Source organism: Phaenicophaeus curvirostris, chromosome 28 (assembly GCF_032191515.1).
Source record: "Phaenicophaeus curvirostris isolate KB17595 chromosome 28, BPBGC_Pcur_1.0, whole genome shotgun sequence".
In the NCBI taxonomy this organism is placed as follows: Eukaryota; Metazoa; Chordata; class Aves; order Cuculiformes; family Cuculidae; genus Phaenicophaeus; species Phaenicophaeus curvirostris.
In genome coordinates, this window is record NC_091419.1 from 343,749 (window position 1) to 370,071 (window position 26,323).

A 26,323-nucleotide genomic window follows, 5' to 3' on the forward strand; every position below is an offset into this window, starting at 1 on the left:
CCCGACCCCTGACTCTGACCTCCGACCCCTGACACCTGACCCCTGACCCCTGACCCCTGACCTCGGACCCTTGACTCCTGACCTGTGACCTCTGAACCCTGACCTCTGACCGCTGACCCCTTACCCCTTACCCATGACACCCAAGCCCTGACCACTGACCCTGACGCTTACTCCCTGACCTATGACCCCTGACCTATGACCTCTGACCCCTGACCTCTGACCTCTGAACCCTGACACCTGACCCCTGACCTCTGAATCCTGACCTCTAAACCCTGACCAATGACCCCGACCCCTGACCTCTGACCCTTGACTCTGACCCCTGACCCCTGACCCTGACCCCTTACCCATGACCCCTGACCCCGACCTCTGACCTCTGAACCCTTACCCTTACCTCTGACCCCTGACCCCTGACCCATCACCCCGATGCCGACCCTGACCCCTAACCCCTGAACATCACCCTGAACCCTGACCCCTAACCCTGACCCCTTACCCATGACCCCCAACCCCTGACAACTGACCCTGACCCTTACCCCGACCTCTGACTCCTGACCCATGACCCCTGACCCCTGACCTCTGACCTCCGACCCCTGACATCTGACCTCTGACCCCTGACTTCTGACCTCTAACCCTGAACCCTGACCCTGACCCATGACCCCCGATGCCTGACCTCTGACCCCTGACCTATGACCCCTGACCCCTGGCCCTCACCCCGACCTCTGACTCCTACCCCCAACAACTGAACTCTGGCCCCTGACCCTGACCCCTTACCCATGACCCCCGACCCCTGACACCTGACCTCTGACCTCCGACACCCGACACCTGACCTCTGGCCCCTGACCCATGACCCCTGACCCCTGACCCCTGACCCCTGACCTCTGACCCCTGACCTCTGACCTCTGAACCCTGACACATGACGTCTGAATCCTGACCTCTAAACCCTGACACATGACCCCGACCCCTGACCTCTGACCCTTGACTCTGACCCCTGACCCCTGACCCTGACCCCTTACCCAAGACCCCTGACCCCGACCTCTGACCTCTGAACCCTTACCCTTACCTCTGACCCCTGACCCCTGACCAAACACCCCGATGCCGAACCTGACCCCTAACCCCTGAACATCACCCTGAACCCTGACCCCTGACCCTGACCCCTTACCCATTACCCCAACCCCTGACAATTGACCCTGACCCTTACCCCGACCTCTGACCCCTGACCCTGTCCCCTGACCCCTGACTTCTGACCCCTGACCTCTGACCTCTGAAACTTACCCTGACACCCGACCCCTGACCTCTGACACATGACCCCTGAACCCGACTCTTGACCTCTGACCCCTGACCTCTGAATCCTGACCTCTGATCCCCGACCCCTGACCTCTGACACAGGACCCATGACCCATGACCACTGACCTCCGACCCCTGACACCTGACCTCTGACCCATGACCCCAGACACCTGACCTATGACCTCCGACACCAGACACCTGAACTCTGCCCCTTGAGCCTGACCTATGACCCTGATCTCTGACCCCTGACCCCTGACCTCTGACACAGGACCCCTGACCCCTGACCCCTAACCCCTGACCCTGACCCATGACCCCTGACCCCCAACCCCCAAACCCTGACCTATTACCCCGGCCCTGAACCCTGACCTATGACCTCTGACCCCTGAACCATGACCCCTGACCCCTGACCTCTGACACCTGACCTATGACCTCCGACACCAGACACCTGAACTCTGCCCCTTGAGCCTGACCTATGACCCTGATCTCTGACCCCTGACCCCTGACCTCTGACACAGGACCCCTGACCCCTGACCCCTAACCCCTGACCCTGACCCATGACCCCTGACCCCCAACCCCCAAACCCTGACCTATTACCCCGGCCCTGAACCCTGACCTATGACCTCTGACCCCTGAACCATGACCCCTGACCCCTGACCTCTGACCTCCGACCCCTGACCCCTGACCTCTGACGCCTGACCCTGACCCATGACCCCTGACACCCAACCCCCAACCCCTGACCTCTTACCCCTGGCCCTGACCCCTGACATATGACCTCTGACCCCTGACCCATGAATTCTGACCCCTGACCTCTGACCCTGTCCCCTGACCTCTGACCTCTGACCCTGAGCTCTGAACCCTGACCTCTGACCCCTGACCCTGACCCATGACCCCTGACCTCTGACCCCGACCCTGACCCCTGACCAATGACCCCCGACCCCTGACCCATGACCTCTGAACCGTGAACCCTTACCCTGACCTCTGACCCCTGACCCCTGACCCCTCACCCTGACCCCAACCCTGACCCCTAACCCCTGAACATCACCCTGACCCCTGACCTCTGACCCATGACCCCGATCTACGACCTCTGACCACCGACCCCTGACCTCTGACCCCTGACCCCTGACCCCTGACCCCTGACCCCTGACCCTGACCCTTGAATTCTGACCCCGACTTCTGAACCCTGACCTCTGACCCATGACACATGACCCCTGACCTCCGACCCCTGACACCTGAACTCTGACCCCTGACTCCTGACCTCTAACCCTGAACCCTGACCCTGACGCATGACCCCCGATGCCTGACCTCTGACCCCTGACCTATGACCTGTGACCCCTGGCCCTCACCCCTGACCTCTGACTCCTACCCCCAACAACTGACCTCTGACACCTGACCCATGACCCCGACCTCTGACCCCTGACACCTGACCTCTGACCCCTGACTTCTGACCTCTAACCCTGAACCCTGACCCTGACCCATGACCCCCGATGCCTGACCTCTGACCCCTGCTCTATGACCCCTGACCCCTGGCCCTCAACCCTGACCTCTGACTCCTACCCCCAACAACTGACCTCTGGCCCCTGACCCTGACTCTGACCCCTTACCCATGACCCCCGACCCCTGACACCTGACCTCTGACCACTGACCTCTGACCTCTTACCCTGAACCCTGACCCTGACCCATGACCCCTGACCCCTGACCTCTGACCCCTGGCGCTGACCCCTGACGTCTGACCCCTGACCCATGACCCCTGACACCTTACTCCTGGCCCTGACACATAACCTATGACCCATGACCCCTGACCCCTGACTTCTGACATACGACCCCTGACACCTGACCTCTGACCCCTGACCCTGACCTATGACACTTACCCCTGACCTATGACCTCGACCCCTGACCTCTGATATCTGAAACCTTTCCACTGACACCTGACCCCTGACCCTGAACTCTGACCTCTGACCCTGAGGTCTGACACCTGACCCTGACCCATGACCCATGACCCCTGACGTCTGACCCCTGAACCTGACCCCTGACCCCTCACCCTGACCCGACCCTTACCCCTAACCCCTGAACATCACCCTGACCCCTGACCTCTGGCCCCTGACTCCTGACCCTGACCCTGACCCTTGACAGTGACCCCTGAACCCTCACCCTGACCCTTGACCCTGACCCGTAACCCCTGACCGTGACGCTGACCCCTGACCCCTGAACCTAACCCCTCACACTGACCCTGACCCCGGACCCTGAACCCTGACCCCTGACCCCTGACCCTGACCTCTGACCCATGACCCTGACCACGGACCCTGACCCTGACCCGTAACCCCTGACCGTGACCCTGAACCCTGAACCATGACCCCTGACCATGAACCCTGACCCTGACCCCAGACCTATGACCCCTGACCCCGACCTCCGACCCCTGACACCTGACCTCTGACCCCTGACCCTTGACCCATGATCCCTGAACTCTGATCACTGACCCTGACCTCTTAACCCTGACACTTGACCTCTGACCCCTGACCCCGACATCTGACCTCCAACCCCTGACCCCGACCCCCTGACCCCTGACCTCTGAACTCTGAACACTGACCTCTGACCGCTGACCCATGAACCCTGACCCTGACCTCTGACCTCTGAACCCTTACCCTGACCTCTGAACACTGACCTCTGACCTCTGACCCATGACCTATGACCCTGACCTCTGACACCGACCCCTTACCCCAACTTCTGACCTCTGACTCATGACCCATGACCCCTGACTTCTGACATACGACCCCTGACACCTGACCTCTGACCCCTGACCCTGACCTATGACACTTACCCCTGACCTATGACCTCGACCCCTGACCTCTGATCTCTGAACCCTTTCCACTGACACCTGACCACTGACCCTGAACTCTGACCTCTGACCCTGAGGTCTGACACCTGACCCTGACCCATGACCCATGACCCCTGACGTCTGACCCCTGAACCTGACCCCTGACCCCTCACCCTGACCCGACCCTTACCCCTAACCCCTGAACATCACCCTGACCCCTGACCTCTGGCCCCTGACTCCTGACCCTGACCCTGACCCTTGACAGTGACCCCTGAACCCTCACCCTGACCCTTGACCCTGACCCGTAACCCCTGACCGTGACGCTGACCCCTGACCCCTGAACCTAACCCCTCACACTGACCCTGACCCCGGACCCTGAACCCTGACCCCTGACCCCTGACCCTGACCTCTGACCCATGACCCTGACCACGGACCCTGACCCTGACCCGTAACCCCTGACCGTGACCCTGAACCCTGAACCATGACCCCTGACACTGAACCCTGACCCTGACCCCAGACCTATGACCCCTGACCCCGACCTCCGACCCCTGACACCTGACCTCTGACCCCTGACCCCTGAACCATGATCCCTGAACTCTGATCACTGACCCTGACCTCTTAACCCTGACACTTGACCTCTGACCCCTGACCCCGACCTCTTAACCCTGACACTTGACCTCTGACCCCTGACCCCGACATCTGACCTCCGACCCCTGACCCCGACCCCCTGACCCCTGACCTCTGAACTCTGAACACTGACCTCTGACCACTGACCCATGAACCCTGACCCTGACCTCTGACCTCTGAACCCTTACCCTGACCTCTGAACACTGACCTATGACCCATGACCCCTGACCTATGATCTCTGACCCCGACCCCTTACCCCTGACCTCTGACCTCTGACCCATGACCTATGACCCTGACATCTGACCCCTGACACCTGACCTCTGACCCCTGATCTCTGAACCCTTACCCCTAACCTCTGGCCCCTGACCCCTGACACCTGACCTCTGACCCTTGAATCGGACACCTGACCTCCGACCCCTGACACCTGACCTCTAACCCCTGACCCCTGACACCTGACCTCTGACCATTGACTCTGACCCCTGACCCCTGACCCTGACCGCTTACCCATGACCCCCGACCCCTGACCCCTGGCCCTCCCCCCTGACCTCTGACTCCTACCCCCAACAACTGACCTATGACACCTGACCCATGACCCCGACCTCTGACCTCTGACCCCTGACACCTGACCTCTGACCCCTGACTTCTGACCTCTAACCCTAAACCCTGACCCATGACCCCCGATGCCTGACCTCTGACCCCTTATCTATGACCCCTGACCCCTGGCCCTCACCCCTGACCTCTGACTCCTACCCCCAACAACTGACCTCTGGCCCCTGACCCTGACTCTGACCCCTTACCGATGACCCCCGACCCCTGACACCTGACCTCTGACCCCTGACCTCTGACCTCTTATCCTGAACCCTGACCATGACCCATGACCCCTGACCCCTGACCTCTGACCCCTGGCGCTGACCCCTGACGTCTGACCCCTGACCCATGACCCCTGACCCCTCACCCTGACCCCGACGCCGAGCCCTGACCCCTGAACATCACCCTGACCACTGACCCCTGACCCTGACCCCTGACCTCTGACCCTATCCCCTGACCCTGTCCCCTGACCCCTGACCTCTGACTGTGAGCTCTGAACCCTGACCTCTGACCCCTGGCCCTGACCCCTGACCACTGACACCTGACCTCTGACCTCTGAAACCTGACCCCGACCTCTAATTCATGATCCCTGACACTTGAACTCTGACCCCTGACCTCTGACCCTAACCTCTGACCCCTGACACCTGACCTCTGACCTCTGAACCCTGACCCCGACGTCTGATTCATGATCCCTGACACTTGAACTCTGACCCCTGACCTCTGACCCCTGACCTCTGACCCTGAACTCTGACCCCTGACCCTGACCTCTGACCTCTGAACCCTGACCCCTGACCCCTGACCCCTAACACCTGACCTATGACCCCTGACACCTGACCTCTGGCCCCTGACCCTGACTTATGACCCTGTACCCTGACCCCTGACCACTGACCTCCGACACCTGACACCTGACCTCTGACCCCTGACCCATGACCCCTGACCTCCGACCTCTGACACCTGACCTCTGATCCCTGACATCTGCCCTCTAACCCTGACCCCTCACCCTGACCCATGACCCCCGATTCCTGACCTAAGAACCCTGACCTATGACCCCTGACCCCTGGCCCTGACCCCTGACCTCTGAGCTCCGACCCCTGGCACCTGACCTCTGACCCCTGACTCTGACCTATGACCCTGAACCCTGACACCCTTACCCCTCACCCCTGACCTCTGAACTCTGAACCCTGACCTCTGACCCATGACCCCTAAACCCTTACCCATGACCCCCGACCCCTGACCCCTGACCCCTGACCTCTGACCTCTGAACACTTACCCTGACCTCTGACCCCTGACCTCTGACTCCTCACCCTGACCCCGACCCCTGACCCCTAACCCCTGAACATCACCCTGACCCCTGACACCTGACCCCTGACCCTGTCCCCTTACCCCTGACTTCTGACCCATCACCATGACATCTGACACCTGACCCCTGAACCTAACCCCTCACACTGACCCTGACCCCAGACCATGAACCCTGACCCCTGACCCCTTACCCTGACCCCTGACCCTGACCCTGATCCTGACCCTGACCCCTGACCCTGACCCGTAACCCCTGACCGTGACCCTGAACCCTGACCCCTGACCCCTTACCCTGAACTCTGACACTGACCCCTAACCTATGACCCCTGACCCCTGACCTCCTACCCCTGACACCTGACGTCTGACCCCTGACCTCTGACCCATGATCCCTGAACTCTGACCTCCGAACCCTGACCCCTGACCCCCTGATCCCTGACCTCTGACCTTTTTACCCTGACCTCTGACCCCTGACACCTGACCCCTGACCACTGACCCTGACCCCTGACCTCTGACCTCTGAACCCTTACCCTCACCTCTAAACCCTGACCTCTGAACATGACCCCTGATCTATGACCTCTGACCCCCGACCCCTGACCCCTGACCTCTGACATCTGACCCGTGACCCCTAACCCCGACCCTTGACCTCTGACCCTTGACCTCTGAACCCTGACCTCTGACCCCTGACCCCTGACCCCAACCTCTGACCTCTGACCCATGACCCATGACCCACGACCCCGGAACTCCGAGCCCTGACACCTGGCCTCTGACCCCTGATCTCTGACCCATGATCCCTGAAACCTGACCTATGAACCCTGACCCCCTGACCTATGACCCCCGACTTATGACACGTGACCCATGACCTATGACCTCTGACCTCCGACCTCTGACCTCTAACCCTGACCCCCTGACCCCCTGACCCCTGACCCTGACCCATGACCCATGACCCATGGCCCTGACCCCTGACCTCTGACCTCTGACCCCCGACACCTGAACTCTGGCCCCTGACCCTAACTTATGACCCTGATCCCTGACCCCCTGACCCCTGACCCCTGAACTCTGACCCCTGACCCTGACCCCTGACCCCCAACCCCTGACAACTGACCCTGACCCTTACATCGACCTCTGACCCCTGACCACTGACCTCCAACACCTGACACCTGACCTCTGACCCCTGACACAAGACCCCTGACCACTGAACTCCGACCCCTGACACCTGACCTCTGACCCCTGACTTCTGACCTCTGGCCCCTGACCCTGACTCTGACCCCTTACCCATGACCCCCGACCCCTGACACCTGACTTCTGACCCCTGACCTCTGACCTCCGACCCCTGACACCTGACCTCTGACTCCTGACTTCTGACCTCTGGCCCCTGACCCTGACCCCTTACCCATGACCCCCGACCCCTGACACCTGACCTCTGACTCCTGACCTCTGACCTCATACCCTGAACCCTGACCCTGACACATGACCCCTGGCCCCTCACCCTGACCCCGACCCCGAGCCCTAACCCCTGAACATCACCCTGACCACTGACCCCTGACCCTGACCCCTGACCCCTGACCTCTGACCCTGTCCCCTGACCCTGTCCCCTGACCCCTGACCTCTGACCTTGAGCTCAAAAACCCTGACCTCTGACCCCTGGCCCTGACCTCTGACCACTGACTCCTCACCCTGACCCTGAACCTTGACACTGACCCCTGAACCATGACCTCTGAACCCTGACCTCTGACCCTTGACTCTCACCCCAGACCCCTGACCCCTGACCTCTGACGCCTGACCCCTTATCCATGACCCCCAAGCCCAGACACATGACCCTGACCCTTACTCCCTGACCTATGACCCCTGACCTATGACCTCTGACCCCTGACCTCTGACATCTGACCTCTGGCCCCTGACCCTGACCTATGACCCTATACCCTGACCCCTGACCACTGACCTCTGACACCTGACACCTGACCTCTGACCCCTGACCCATGACACCTGACCTCTGACCTCTGACCTCCGACCCCTGACACCTGACCTCTGACCCCTGACTTCTGCCCTCTAACCCTGACCCCTCACCCTGACCTATGACCCCTGACCGTGACCCTGACCCCTGACCCCTGAACCTAACCCCTCACACTGACCCTGACCGCAGACCATGAACCCTGAACCCTGACCCCTTACCCTGACCCCTGACCCTGACCCTGACCCTGACCCCGACCCCTGACCCTGAACTCTGACACTGACCCCTGACCTCTGACCCATGATCCCTGAACTCTGACCACTGACCCTGACCTCTTAACCCTGACACTTGACCACTGACCCCTGACCCCTGACCTCTGACCTCCGAACCCTGACCCGTGATCCCTGATCTCTGACCTCTTAACCCTGACCTCTGACCCCTGACCCCTGACCCTGACCCCTGACCTCTGACCTCTGAACCCTTACCCTGACCTCTAAACCCTGACCTCTGAAACACGATCCCTGATCTATGACCTCTGACTCCCGACCCCTGACCCCTGACCTCTGACATCTGACCCGTGACCCCTGACCCCGACCCTTGACCTCTGACCCCTGACCTCTGACCCCCGACCCCTTACCCCAACTTCTGACCTCTGACCCATGACCCATGACCCATGACCCCTGACCTCCGACCCCTGACACCTGGCCTCTGACCCCTGATCTCTGACCCATGATTCCTGACCTCTGACCTCTGACCACTGACACTGACCTCTTAACTCTGACATTTGACCTCTGACCCCTGACCCCTGAAACTTGACCTCTGAACCCTGACCCCCGACCTATGACCCCCTGAATGATGACCCATGACCCCGACCTATGACCTCTGACCTCCGACCTCTGACCTCTAACCCTGACCCCCTGATCCCCTGAACCTGACACATGACCCATGATCCCTGGCTCTGACCCCGACCTCTGACCTCCGACCCCCGACACCTGAACTCTGGCCCCTGACCCTGACTTATGAACCTGATCCCTGAACCCCTGACCCCTGACCCCTGACCTCTGACCCCTGACCCCTGACCCCAACCCCTGACAACTGACCCTGACACTTACACCGACCTCTGACCCCTGACCACTGACCCCTGACCACTGACCTCCGACACCTGACACCTGACATCTGACCCCTGACTCATGACCCCTGACCTCTGACCTCTGACCCCTGACACCTGACCTCTGACCCCTGACTTCTGACCTCTGGCCCCTGACCCTGACCCTGACCCCTTACACAAGACCCCCGACCCCTGACACCTGACACCTGACTTCTGACCCCTGACCTCTGACCTCCGACCCCTGACACCTGACCTCTGACTCCTGACTTCTGACCTCTGGCCCCTGACCCTGACCCCTTACCCATGACCCCCGACCCCTGACACCTGACCTCTGACCCCTGACCTCTGACCTCTTACCCTGAACCCTGACCCTGACCCATGACCCCTGACCCCTCACCCTGACCCCGACCCCGAGCCCTAACCCCTGAACATCACCCTGACCACTGACCCCTGTCCCTGACCCCTGATATCTGACCTCTGACCCTGTCCCCTGACCTCTGACCACTGACTCCTCACCCTGACCCTGAACCTTGACACTGACCCCTGAACCATGACCTCTGAACCCTGACCTCTGACCCTTGACTCTCACCCCAGACCCCTGACCCCTGACCTCTGACGCCTGACCCCTTATCCATGACCCCCAAGCCCAGACACATGACCCTGACCCTTACTCCCTGACCTATGACCCCTGACCTATGACCTCTGACCCCTGACCTCTGACATCTGACCTCTGGCCCCTGACCCTGACCTGTGACCCTATACCCTGACCCCTGACCACTGACCTCCGACACCTGACACCTGACCTCTGACCCCTGACCCATGACACCTGACCTCTGACCTCCGACCCCTGACACCTGACCTCTGACCCCTGACTTCTGCGCTCTAACCCTGACCCCTCACCCTGACCTATGACCCCTGACCGTGACCCTGACCCCTGACCCCTAAACCTAACCCCTCACACTGACCCTGACCCCAGACCATGAAACCTGACCCCTGACCCCTTACCCTGACCCCTGACCCTGACCCTGACCCCGACCCCTGACCCTGAACTCTGACACTGACCCCTGACCTCTGACCCATGATCCCTGAACTCTGACCACTGACCCTGACCTCTTAACCCTGACACTTGACCACTGACCCCTGACCCCTGACCTCTGACCTCCGAACCCTGACCCGTGATCCCTGATCTCTGACCTCTTAACCCTGACCTCTGACCCCTGACCCCTGACCCTGACCCTGACCCCTGACCTCAGACCTCTGAAACCTTACCCTGACCTCTAAACCCTGACCTCTGAAACATGATCCCTGATCTATGACCTCTGACTCCCGACCCCTGACCCCTGACCTCTGACATCTGACCCGTGACCCCTGACCCCGACCCTTGACCTCTGACCCCTGACCTCTGACCCCCGACCCCTTACCCCAACTTCTGACCTCTGACCCATGACCCATGACCCCTGACCTCCGACCCCTGACACCTGGCCTCTGACCCCTGATCTCTGACCCATGATTCCTGACCTCTGACCTCTGACCACTGACACTGACCTCTTAACCCTGACACTTGACCTCTGACCCCTGACCCCTGAAACTTGACCTCTGAACCCTGACCCCCGACCTATGACCCCCTGAATTATGACCCATGACCCTGACCTATTACCTCTGACCTCCGACCTCTGCCCTCTAACCCTGACCCCCTGACTCCCTGAACCTGACCCATGACCCCTGGCCCTGACCCCGACCTCTGACCTCCGACCCCCGACACCTGAACTCTGGCCCCTGACCCTGACATATGAACCTGATCCCTGAACCCCTGACCCCTGACCCCTGACCTCTGACCCCTGACCCCAGACCCCAACCTCTGACAACTGAACCTGACCCTTACACCGACATCTGACCCCTGACCACTGACCCCTGACCACTGACCTCCGACACCTGACACCTGACCTCTGACCCCTGACCAATGACCCCTGACCTCTGACCTCTGACCTCTGACCCCTGACACCTGACCTCTGACCCCTGACTTCTGACCTCTTGCCCCTGACCCTGACCCTGACCCCTTACCCATGACCCCCGACCCCTGACACCTGACTCCTGACCCCTGACCTCTGACCTCCGATCCCTGACACCTGACCTCTGACTCCTGACTTCTGAACTCTGGCCCCTGACCCTGACCCCTTACCCATGACCCCCGACCCCTGACACCTGACCTCTGACCCCTGACCTCTGACCTCTTACCCTGAACCCTGAACCTGACCCATGACCCCTGACCCCTCACCCTGACCCCGACCCCGAGCCCTAACCCCTGAACATCACCCTGACCACTGACCCCTGACCCTGACCCCTGACCCCTGACCCCTGACCCCTGACCTCTGACCCTGTCCCCTGACCCTGTCCCCTGACCCCTGACCTCTGACCTTGAGCTCAAAAACCCTGACCTCTGACCCCTGGCCCTGACCTCTGACCACTGACTCCTCACCCTGACCCTGAACCTTGACACTGACCCCTGAACCATGACCTCTGAACCCTGACCTCTGACCCTTGACTCTCACCCCAGACCCCTGACCCCTGACCTCTGACGCCTGACCCCTTATCCATGACCCCCAAGCCCAGACACATGACCCTGACCCTTACTCCCTGACCTATGACCCCTGACCTATGACCTCTGACCCCTGACCTCTGACATCTGACCTCTGGCCCCTGACCCTGACCTATGACCCTATACCCTGACCCCTGACCACTGACCTCCGACACCTGACACCTGACCTCTGACCTCTGACCCCTGACCCCTGACCTCTGACCCCTGACCCCTGACCCCAACCCCTGACAACTGACCCTGACCCTTACACCGACCTCTGACCCCTGACCACTGACCCCTGACCAATGACCTCCGACACCTGACACCTGACCTCTGACCCCTGACCCATGACCCCTGACCTCTGACCTCTGGCCCCTGACACCTGACCTCTGACCCCTGACCTCTGACCTCTTACCCTGAACCCTGACCCTGACCCATGACCCCTGACCCCTGAACTATGCCCCCTGTCGCTGACTCCTGACCTCTGACCCCTGACCCCTGGCCCTGACCCATGACCTCTGACCCATGACCCCTGACCCCTGACCTCTGACCTCTGACATACGACCCCTGACACCTGACCTCTGACCCCTGACCTCTGACCTCTGAACCCTTACCCTGACCTCTAAACCCTGACCTCTGACACATGACCCCTGATCTATGACCTCTGACATCTGACCCCTGACCCCTGACCCCGACGCTTGACCTCTGACCCCTAACCTCTGACCCCTGACCTCTGACCCCCGACCCCTGACCCCAACCTCTGACCTCTGACCCATGACCCATGACCCATGACCTCCGACCCCTGACACCTGGCCTCTGCCCCCTGATCTCTGACCCATGATCGCTGAAACCTGACCTCTGAACCCTGACCCCCTGACCTATGACCCCCGACTTATGACACATGACCCATGACCTATGACCTCTGACCTCCGACCTCTGACCTCTAACCCTGACCCCCTGACCCCCTGACTCTGACCCATGACCCATGACCCCTGGCCCTGACCCCTGACCTCTGACCTCCGACCCCCGACACCTGAACTCTGGCCCCTGACCCTGACTTATGACCCTGATCCCTGACCCCCTGACCCCTGACCTCTGACCCCCGACCCCTGACCCCAACCTCTGACCTCTGGCCCCTGACCCCTGACCCCTGACCCCTGACCTCTGACCCCTGACCCCCAACCCCTGACAACTGACCCTGACGCTTACACCGACCTCTGACCCCTGACCACTGACACCTGAACTCTGACCTCTGAAACCTGACCCCGACCTCTGATTAATGAACCCTGACACTTGACCTCTGATCCCTGACTTCTGACCCTGACCTCTTACCCCTGACACCTGACCTCTGACCTCTGAACCCTGACCCCAACCTCTGATTCACGATCCCTGACACTTGAACTCTGACCCCTGACCTCTGACCCTGAACTCTGACCTCCTATCCCCGACAACTACCTCTGGCCCCTGACCCTGACCCTGACCCCTTACCCATGACCCCCGACCCCTGACAACTGACCTCTGACCACTGACCTCTGACCTTTTACCCTGAACCCTGACCCTGACCCTGACCCATGACCCCTGACCCCTGACCTCTGACCCCTGGCGCTGACCCCTGACCTCTGACCCCTGACCCATGACCCCTGACACATGACCCCTGGCCCTGACCCTTGACCTCTGACCCATGACCCCTGACCCTTGACACCTGACACCTGACCTCTGATCCCTGACCCTGACCTATGACACTTACACCTGACCCACTGATCCCTGACCCCCTGACCCATGACCCCTGACCTCTGACCCCTGACCCCTGACCCATGACCCCTGACCTCTGACCCCTGGCACCTGACCTCTGACCCCTGACCCTGACCTATGACCCTGAACCCTGAACCCTTACCCCTCACCCCTTACTCCTGACCTCTGAACTCTGAACCCTGACCTCTGACCCCTGACACATGACCCCTAACCCCTGACCTCTGAAGCTTGACTCTGACCCCTGACTCCTGACACTGACCCCTTTCCCATGACCCCCGACACTTGACCCCTGACCTCTGACCTCTGAACACTTACCCTGACCCCTGACCCCTGACCTCTGACTCCTCACCCTGACCCCAACCCCTGACCCCTAACCCCTGAACATCACGCTGACCTCTGGCCCCTGAATCCTGACCCTGACCCTGACCCTTGACAATGACCCCTGAACCCTCACCCTGACCCTTGACCCTGACCCGTAACCCCTGACCGTGACCCTGACCCCTGACCCCTGAACCTAACCCGTCACACTGACCCTGACCCCAGACCATGAACCCTGACCCCTGACCCCTTACCCTGACCCCTGACCCTGACACTGACCCCTGACCCTGAACTCTGACACTGACCCCTGACATATGACCCCTGACCCCTGACCTCCGACCACTGACACCTGACGTCTGAACCCTGACCTGTGACCCATGATCCCTGAACTCTGACCACTGACCCTGACCTCTTAACCCTGACACTTGACCACTGACCCCTGACCCCTGACCTCTGACCTCCGAACCCTCACCCCTGATCCCTGACCACTGACCTCTTAACCCTGACCTCTGACCCCTGACCCCTGACCCTGACCCCTGACCTCTGACCTCTGAACCCTTACCCTGACCTCTAAACCCTGACCTCTGACACATGATCCCTGATCTATAACCTCTGACCCCTGACCCCTGACCCCTTACCCATGACACCCTAGCCCTGACCACTGACCCTGACCCTTACTCCCAGACCTATGACCCCTGACCTATGATCTCTGACCCCTGACCTCTGACCTCTGAACCCTGACCCCTGACCTCTGACCCCTGACCCTGAACCCTTACCCATGACCCCTGACCCCGACCTCTGACCTCTGAACCTATACCCTTACTTCTGACCCCTGACCCCTGACCCATCACCTTGATGCTGACCCTGACCCCTAACCCCTGAACATCACCCTGAACCCTGACCCTGACCCCTTACCCATGACCCCCAACCCCTGACAACTGACCCTGACCCTTACCCCGACCTCTGACTCCTGACCAATGAACCCTGACCCCTGACCTCTGACCTCCGACCCCTGACACCTGAACTCTGACCCCTGACTTCTGACCTCTAACCCTAAACCCTGACCCTGACCCATGACCCCCGATGCCTGACCTCTGACCCCTTACCTATGACCCCTGACCCCTGGCCCTCACCCCTGACCTCTGACTCCTACCCCCAACAACTGACCTCTGACACCTGACCCATGACCCCGACATCTGACCTCTGATCCCTGACACCTGACCTCTGACCCCTGACTTCTGACCTCTAACCCTGAACCCTGACCCTGACCCATGACCCCCGATGCCTGACCTCTGACCCCTGATCTATGACCCCTGACCTCTGGCCCTCACCCCTGACCTCTGACTCCTACCCCCAACAACTGACCTCTGGCCCCTGACCCTGACTCTGACGCCTTACCCATGACCCCTGACCCCTGACACCTGACCTCTGACCCCTGACCTCTGACCTCTTACACTGAACCTTGACCCTGACCCATGACCCCTGACCCCTGACCCTGACCCCTGACCTCTGACCTCTGAATCCTTACCCTGACCCCTGAACCCTGGCCCTGACCTATGATCTCTGACACCTGACCCCTGACCTCTGACATACGACCCCTGACACCTGACCTCTGACCCCTGACCCTGACCTATGACCCTGAACCCTGACCCCTGACCCATGACCACTGACCCCTGACCCTGACCCATGACCTCTGACCTCTGAACCCTTACCCCTGACCCCTGACACATGACACCTGTCCCCTGACCCTGACCCCTGACCTCTGACCTCTGAACCCTTACCCTGACCTCTGAACCCTTACCTCTGACCCATGACCCCTGATTTTTGAACTCTGACCCACGACCCCTGACCCCTGACCTCTGACCTCTGTCCCATGACCCATGACCCCTGACCTCCGACTCCTGACACCTCACCTCTGACCCATGACCACTGACACTTGACCTCTGACCTCCGACCCCCGACACCTGACCTCAGGCCCCTGACCCTGAACTATGACCCTGATCCCTGACCCCCTGACCCCTGACCTCTGACCCCTGACGTGACCCCTGACCCCTGACCCATGACCCCTAACCCCTGACCTCTGAAGCTTGACTCTGACCCCTGATCCCTGACACTGACCCCTTACCCATGACCCCCTACCCCTGACCCCTGACCTCTGACCTCTGAACACTTACCCTGACCCCTGACCCCCGACCTCTGACCCCTCACCCTGACCCCGACCATGACCCGAACCCCTGTACATCACCCTGACCCCTGACCCTGACCCCAGACCCTGTCCCCTGACCCCTGACCTCTGACCCCTGACCATGACCTCTGAGCCCTGACTCCTGACCCTGACCCCTGACCCCCTGACACCTGACCCTGACCCCTGACATCTGATCCTGTCCCCTGACCTCTGACCTCTGACCCTGAGGTCTGACACCTGACCCTGACCCATGACCCCTGACGTCTGATCCCTGAACCTGACCCCTGACCCCTCACCCTGACCCGACCCTTACCCCTAACCCCTGAACATCACCCTGACCCCTTACCTCTGGCCCCTGACTCCTGACCCTGACCCTGACCCTTGACAGTGACCCCTGAACCCTCACCCTGACCCTTGACCCTGACCCGTAACCCCTGACCGTGACGCTGACCCCTGACCCCTGAACCTAACCCCTCACACTGACCCTGACCCCGGACCCTGAACCCTGACCCCTGACCCCTGACCCTGACCCCTGACCCATGACCCTGACCACGGACCCTGACCCTGACCCGTAACCCCTGACCGTGACCCTGAACACTGAACCATGACCCCTGACCCTGAACCCTGACCCTGACCCCAGACCTATGACCCCTGATCCGACCTCCGACCCCTGACACCTGACCTCTGATGCCTGACCCCTGACCCATGATCCCTGAACTCTGATCACTGACCCTGACCTCTTAACCCTGACACTTGACCTCTGAACCCTGACCCCGACCTCTGACCTCCGACCCCTGACCCCGACCCCCTGACCCCTGACCTCTGACCTCTGAACCCTGACCTCTGACTGCTGACCCATGAACCCTGACCCTGACCTCTGAACTCTGAACCCTTACCCTGACCTCTGAACACTGACCTATGACCCATGACCCCTGACCTATGACCTCTGACCCCCGACCCCTTACCCCTGACCTCTGACCTCTGACCCATGACCTATGACCCTGACATCTGACCCCTGACACCTGACCTCTGACCCCTGATTTCTGAACCCTTACCCCTAACCTCTGGCCCCTGAACCCTGACACCTGACCTCTGACCCTTGAATCGGACCCCTGACCTCCGACCCCTGACACCTGACCTCTAACCCCTGACCCCTGACCCCTGACCTCTGACCATTGACTCTGACCCCTGACCCCTGACCCTGACCGCTTACCCATGACCCCCAACCCCTGACCCCTGACCCCTGGCCCTCACCCCTGACCTCTGACTCCTACCCCCAACAACTGACCTCTGACCCCTGACCTCTGACCCCCGACCCCTGACCCCAACCTCTGACCTCTGACCCATGACCCATGACCTCCGAGCCCTGACACCTGGCCTCTGACCCCTGATCTCTGACCCATGATCGCTGACACCTGACCTATGAACCCTGACCCCCTGACCTATGACCCCCGACTTATGACACATGACCCATGACATATGACCTCTGACCTCCGACCTCTGACCTCTAACCCTGACCCCCTGACCCCCTGACCCTGACCCATGACCCATGACCCATGACCCCTGGCCCTGACCCCTGACCTCTGACCTCCGACCCCCGACACCTGAACTCTGGCCCCTGACCCTGACTTATGACCCTGATCCCTGACCCCCTGACCACTGACCCCTGACCTCTGACCCCTGACCCCCAACCCCTGACAACTGACCCTGACCCTTACACCGACCTCTGACCCCTGACCACTGACACCTGAACTCTGACCTCTGAAACCTGACCCCGACCTCTGATTCATGATCCCTGACCCCTGACCTCTGACCCTGACCTCTGACCCTGACCTCTGACCTCCTATCCCCGACAACTACCTCTGGCCACTGACCCTGACCCTGACCCCTTACCTGTGTCCCCCGACCCCTGACACCTGACCTCTGACCTCTTACCCTGAACCCTGACCCTGACCCATGACCCCTGACCCCTGACCTCTGACCCCTGGCGCTGACCCCTGACCTCTGACCCCTGACTCATGACGCCTGACACATGACCCCTGGCCCTGACACATGACCCCTGGCCCTGACCCTTGACCTCTGACCCATGACCCCTGACCCTTGACACCTGACACCTGACCTCTGATCCCTGACCCTGACCTATGACACTTACAACTGACCCACTGATCCCTGACCCCCTGACCCCTGACCCCTGACCTCTGACCCCTGACCCCTGAACCCTGACCCCTAACCCCTGACCGCCAAACACTGACCTCTTACCACTGGGCCCGACCCCTGACCTATGACCTCTGACCCCTGACCCCTGAACTCCGACCCCTGGCACCTGACCTCTGACCCCTGACCCTGACCTATGACCCTGAACCCTGAACCCTTACCCCTCACCCCTTAACCCTGACCTCTGACGTCTGACCCCTGACCTCTGACCCATGATCCCTGAACTCTGACCTCCGAACCCTGACCCCTGACCCCATGATCTTTGACCTCTGACCTCTTAACCCTGACCACTGACCCCTGACACTGACCCCGACCTCTGACCTCTGAACCCTTACCCTGACCTCTAAACCCTGACCTCTGACACATGAACCCTGATCTATGACCTCCGACTCCCGACCCCTGACCCCTGACCTCTGACATCTGACCCGTGACCCGTGACCCCTGACCCCGACCCTTGACCTCTGACCCCTGACCTCTGACCCCCGACCCCTGAACCCAACCTCTGACCTCTGACCCATGACCCATGACCGACGACCCCGGACCTCCGAGCCCTGACACCTGGCCTCTGACCCCTGATCTCTGACCCATGATCGCTGAAACCTGACCTATGAACCCTGACCCCCTGACCTATGACACCCGACTTATGACACATGACCCATGACCTATGACCTCTGACCTCTGACCTCTAACCCTGACCCCCTGACCCCCTGACCCCCTGACCCTGACCCATGACCCATGACCCATGGCCCTGACCCCTGACCTCTGAATTCCGACCCCCGACACCTGAACTCTGGCCCCTGACCCTGAATTATGACCCTGATCCCTGACCCCCTGACCCCTGACCCCGACCTCTGACCCCTGACCCCTGACCCCTGACCCCTGACCCCCAACCCCTGACAACTGACCCTGACCCTTACACCGACCTCTGACCCCCGACCACTGAACTCTGACCCCTGACACCTGACCTCTGACCCCTGACTTCTGACCTCTGGCCCCTGACCCTGACCCCTTACCCATGACCCCCAACCCCTGACACCTGACTTCTGACCCCTGACCTCTGACCTCCAACCCCTGACACCTGACTTCTGACTCCTGACTTCTGACCTCTGGCCCCAGACCCTGACCCCTTACCCATGACCCCCGACCCCTGACACCTGACCTCTGACCCCTGACCTCTGACCTCTTACCCTGTCCCCTGACCCTGTCCCCTGACCCCTGACCTCTGACCTTGAGCTCAAAAACCCTGACCTCTGACCCCTGGCCCTGACCTCTGACCACTGACTCCTCACCCTGACCCTGAACCTTGACACTGACCCCTGAACCATGACCTCTGAACCCTGACCTCTGACCCTTGACTCTCACCCCAGACCCCTGACCCCTGACCTCTGACGCCTGACGCCTTATCCATGACCCCCAAGCCCAGACACATGACCCTGACCCTTACTCCCTGACCTATGACCCCTGACCTATGACCTCTGACCCCTGACCTCTGACATCTGACATCTGACATCTGACCTCTGACCCTGACCTCTGACCCCTGACCCCTGACACCTGACCTCTGACCTCTGAAACCTGACCCCGACCTGTGATTCATGATCCCTGACACTTGAACTCTAACCCCTGACCTCTAACCCCTGACCTCTGACCCTGAACTCTGACCCTGACCCTGACATCTGACTTCTGAACCATGACCCCTGAACCCTGACCCCTGACCTCTGACCTCCGACACCTGACACCTGACCTCTGACCCCGACCCATGACCCCTGACCTCTGACCCCTGACACCTGACCTCTGACCCCTGACTTCTGCCCTCTAAACCTGACCCCTCACCCTGACCCATGACCCCCGATTCCTGAACTATGACCCCTGACCTATGACCCCTGACCCCTGGCCCTGAACTCTGACCCCTGACACCTAACCTCTGACCTCTGAACCCTGACCCCAACATCTGATTCATGATCCCTGACACTTGAACTCTGACCCCTGACCTCTGACCCTGAACTCTGACCTCCTATCCCCGACAACTACCTCTGGCCCCTGACCCTGACCCTGACCCCTTACCCATGACCCCCGACCCCTGACACCTGACCTCTGACCACTGACCTCTGACCTCTTACCCTGAAGCCTGACCCTGACCCATGACCCCTGACCCCTGACCTCTGACCCCTGGTGCAGACCCCTGACCTCTGACCCCTGACCCATGACCCCTGACACATGACCCCTGGCCCTGACCCTTGACCTCTGACCCATGACCCCTGACCCTTGACACCTGAATTCTGACCCCTGACCCCTGACCCCTGACCCTGACCTATGACACTTACACCTGACCCACTGACCCCTGACCTCTGATCTCCGAACCCTGACCTCAGACCCCTGACCCCTGACCCCCGACCCCTGACAACTGACCTCTGACCCATGACCCCTGACACCTGACCTCTGACCTCCGACCCCGGACACCTGACCTCAGGCCCCTGACCCTGACCTATGACCTTGATCGCTGACCCCCTGACCTCTGACCCCAGACCCCTGACCCCTGACCCCCAAACCCTGACCTCTTACCCTGAAGCCTGACCCTGACCCATGACCCCTGACCCCAGAGCCCTGACCCCTTACCCTGACCCCTGACTTCTGACCCCTGACCCCCAACCCCTGACAACTGACCCTGACCCTTACACCGACCTCTGACCCCTGACCACTGACACCTGAACTCTGACCTCTGAAACCTGACCCCGACCTCTGATTCATGATCCCTGACCCCTGACCTCTGACCCTGACCTCTGACCCTGACCTCTGACCTCCTATCCCCGACAACTACCTCTGGCCACTGACCCTGACCCTGACCCCTTACCTGTGTCCCCCGACCCCTGACACCTGACCTCTGACCTCTTACCCTGAACCCTGACCCTGACCCATGACCCCTGACCCCTGACCTCTGACCCCTGGCGCTGACCCCTGACCTCTGACCCCTGACTCATGACGCCTGACACATGACCCCTGGCCCTGACACATGACCCCTGGCCCTGACCCTTGACCTCTGACCCATGACCCCTGACCCTTGACACCTGACACCTGACCTCTGATCCCTGACCCTGACCTATGACACTTACAACTGACCCACTGATCCCTGACCCCCTGACCCCTGACCCCTGACCTCTGACCCCTGACCCCTGAACCCTGACCCCTAACCCCTGACCGCCAAACACTGACCTCTTACCACTGGGCCCGACCCCTGACCTATGACCTCTGACCCCTGACCCCTGAACTCCGACCCCTGGCACCTGACCTCTGACCCCTGACCCTGACCTATGACCCTGAACCCTGAACCCTTACCCCTCACCCCTTAACCCTGACCTCTGACGTCTGACCCCTGACCTCTGACCCATGATCCCTGAACTCTGACCTCCGAACCCTGACCCCTGACCCCATGATCTTTGACCTCTGACCTCTTAACCCTGACCACTGACCCCTGACACTGACCCCGACCTCTGACCTCTGAACCCTTACCCTGACCTCTAAACCCTGACCTCTGACACATGAACCCTGATCTATGACCTCCGACTCCCGACCCCTGACCCCTGACCTCTGACATCTGACCCGTGACCCGTGACCCCTGACCCCGACCCTTGACCTCTGACCCCTGACCTCTGACCCCCGACCCCTGAACCCAACCTCTGACCTCTGACCCATGACCCATGACCGACGACCCCGGACCTCCGAGCCCTGACACCTGGCCTCTGACCCCTGATCTCTGACCCATGATCGCTGAAACCTGACCTATGAACCCTGACCCCCTGACCTATGACACCCGACTTATGACACATGACCCATGACCTATGACCTCTGACCTCTGACCTCTAACCCTGACCCCCTGACCCCCTGACCCCCTGACCCTGACCCATGACCCATGACCCATGGCCCTGACCCCTGACCTCTGACTTCCGACCCCCGACACCTGAACTCTGGCCCCTGACCCTGAATTATGACCCTGATCCCTGACCCCCTGACCCCTGACCCCGACCTCTGACCCCTGACCCCTGACCCCTGACCCCTGACCCCCAACCCCTGACAACTGACCCTGACCCTTACACCGACCTCTGACCCCCGACCACTGAACTCTGACCCCTGACACCTGACCTCTGACCCCTGACTTCTGACCTCTGGCCCCTGACCCTGACCCCTTACCCATGACCCCCGACCCCTGACACCTGACTTCTGACCCCTGACCTCTGACCTCCAACCCCTGACACCTGACTTCTGACTCCTGACTTCTGACCTCTGGCCCCAGACCCTGACCCCTTACCCATGACCCCCGACCCCTGACACCTGACCTCTGACCCCTGACCTCTGACCTCTTACCCTGTCCCCTGACCCTGTCCCCTGACCCCTGACCTCTGACCTTGAGCTCAAAAACCCTGACCTCTGACCCCTGGCCCTGACCTCTGACCACTGACTCCTCACCCTGACCCTGAACCTTGACACTGACCCCTGAACCATGACCTCTGAACCCTGACCTCTGACCCTTGACTCTCACCCCAGACCCCTGACCCCTGACCTCTGACGCCTGACGCCTTATCCATGACCCCCAAGCCCAGACACATGACCCTGACCCTTACTCCCTGACCTATGACCCCTGACCTATGACCTCTGACCCCTGACCTCTGACATCTGACATCTGACATCTGACCTCTGACCCTGACCTCTGACCCCTGACCCCTGACACCTGACCTCTGACCTCTGAAACCTGACCCCGACCTGTGATTCATGATCCCTGACACTTGAACTCTAACCCCTGACCTCTAACCCCTGACCTCTGACCCTGAACTCTGACCCTGACCCTGACATCTGACTTCTGAACCATGACCCCTGAACCCTGACCCCTGACCTCTGACCTCCGACACCTGACACCTGACCTCTGACCCCGACCCATGACCCCTGACCTCTGACCCCTGACACCTGACCTCTGACCCCTGACTTCTGCCCTCTAAACCTGACCCCTCACCCTGACCCATGACCCCCGATTCCTGAACTATGACCCCTGACCTATGACCCCTGACCCCTGGCCCTGAACTCTGACCCCTGACACCTAACCTCTGACCTCTGAACCCTGACCCCAACATCTGATTCATGATCCCTGACACTTGAACTCTGACCCCTGACCTCTGACCCTGAACTCTGACCTCCTATCCCCGACAACTACCTCTGGCCCCTGACCCTGACCCTGACCCCTTACCCATGACCCCCGACCCCTGACACCTGACCTCTGACCACTGACCTCTGACCTCTTACCCTGAAGCCTGACCCTGACCCATGACCCCTGACCCCTGACCCCTGACCCCTGGTGCAGACCCCTGACCTCTGACCCCTGACCCATGACCCCTGACACATGACCCCTGGCCCTGACCCTTGACCTCTGACCCATGACCCCTGACCCTTGACACCTGAATTCTGACCCCTGACCCCTGACCCCTGACCCTGACCTATGACACTTACACCTGACCCACTGACCCCTGACCTCTGATCTCCGAACCCTGACCTCAGACCCCTGACCCCTGACCCCCGACCCCTGACAACTGACCTCTGACCCATGACCCCTGACACCTGACCTCTGACCTCCGACCCCGGACACCTGACCTCAGGCCCCTGACCCTGACCTATGACCTTGATCGCTGACCCCCTGACCTCTGACCCCAGACCCCTGACCCCTGACCCCCAAACCCTGACCTCTTACCCTGAAGCCTGACCCTGACCCATGACCCCTGACCCCAGAGCCCTGACCCCTTACCCTGACCCCTGACTTCTGACCCCTGACCCATGACCCCTGACACATGACCCCTGGCCCTGAGCCCTGACACATGACCCATGACCCCTGACCCTTGACACCTGACACCTGACCTCTGATCCCTGACCCTGACCTATGACACTTACACCTGACCCACTGATCCCTGACCCCCTGACCCCTGACCCCTGACCTCTGACCCCTGACCCCTGACCCCGGACCCCTAACACCTGACCCCCAAACCCTGACCTCTTACCCCTGGGCCCGACCCCTGACCTATGACCTCTGACCCCTGACCCCTGACCCCTGACCTCCGACCCCTGGCACCTGACCTCTGACCCCTGACCCTGACCTATGACCCTGAACCCTGAACCCTGAACCCTGAACCCTTACCCCTCACCCCTTACCCCTGACCTCTGACGTCTGACCCCTGACCTCTGACCCATGATCCCTGAACTCTGACCTTGAGCTCAAAAACCCTGACCTCTGACCCCTGGCCCTGACCTCTGACCACTGACTCCTCACCCTGACCCTGAACCTTGACACTGACCCCTGAACCATGACCTCTGAACCCTGACCTCTGACCCTTGACTCTCACCCCAGACCCCTGACCCCTGACCTCTGACGCCTGACCCCTTATCCATGACCCCCAAGCCCAGACACATGACCCTGACCCTTACTCCCTGACCTATGACCCCTGACCTATGACCTCTGACCCCTGACCTCTGACATCTGACCTCTGGCCCCTGACCCTGACCTATGACCCTATACCCTGACCCCTGACCACTGACCTCCGACACCTGACACCTGACCTCTGACCCCTGACCCATGACACCTGACCTCTGACCTCCGACCCCTGACACCTGACCTCTGACCCCTGACTTCTGCCCTCTAACCCTGACGCCTCACCCTGACCTATGACCCCTGACCGTGACCCTGACCCCTGACCCCTGAACCTAACCCCTCACACTGACCCTGACCGCAGACCATGAACCCTGAACCCTGACCCCTTACCCTGACCCCTGACCCTGACCCTGACCCTGACCCCGACCCCTGACCCTGAACTCTGACACTGACCCCTGACCTCTGACCCATGATCCCTGAACTCTGACCACTGACCCTGACCTCTTAACCCTGACACTTGACCACTGACCCCTGACCCCTGACCTCTGACCTCCGAACCCTGACCCGTGATCCCTGATCTCTGACCTCTTAACCCTGACCTCTGACCCCTGACCCCTGACCCTGACCCTGACCCCTGACCTCTGACCTCTGAACCCTTACCCTGACCTCTAAACCCTGACCTCTGACACATGACCCTGATCTATGACCTCTGACTCCCGACCCCTGACCCCTGACCTCTGACCCGTGACCCCTGACCCCGACCCTTGACCTCTGACCCCTGACCTCTGACCCCTGACCTCTGACCCCCGACCCCTTACCCCAACTTCTGACCTCTGACCCATGACCCATGACCCCTGACCTCCGACCCCTGACACCTGGCCTCTGACCCCTGATCTCTGATCCATGATTCCTGACCTCTGACCACTGACCACTGACACTGACCTCTTAACCCTGACACTTGACCTCTGACCCCTGACCGCTGAAACTTGACCTCTGAACCCTGACCCCCGACCTATGACCCCCTGAATTATGACCCATGACCCCGACCTATGACCTCTGACCTCCGACCTCTGACCTCCGAACCCTGACCCCTGACCCCATGATCTTTGACCTCTGACCTCTTAACCCTGACCTCTGACCCATGACCCCTGACCCCTGACCCTGACCCCTGACCTCTGACCTCTGAACCCTTACCCTGACCTCTAAACCCTGACCTCTG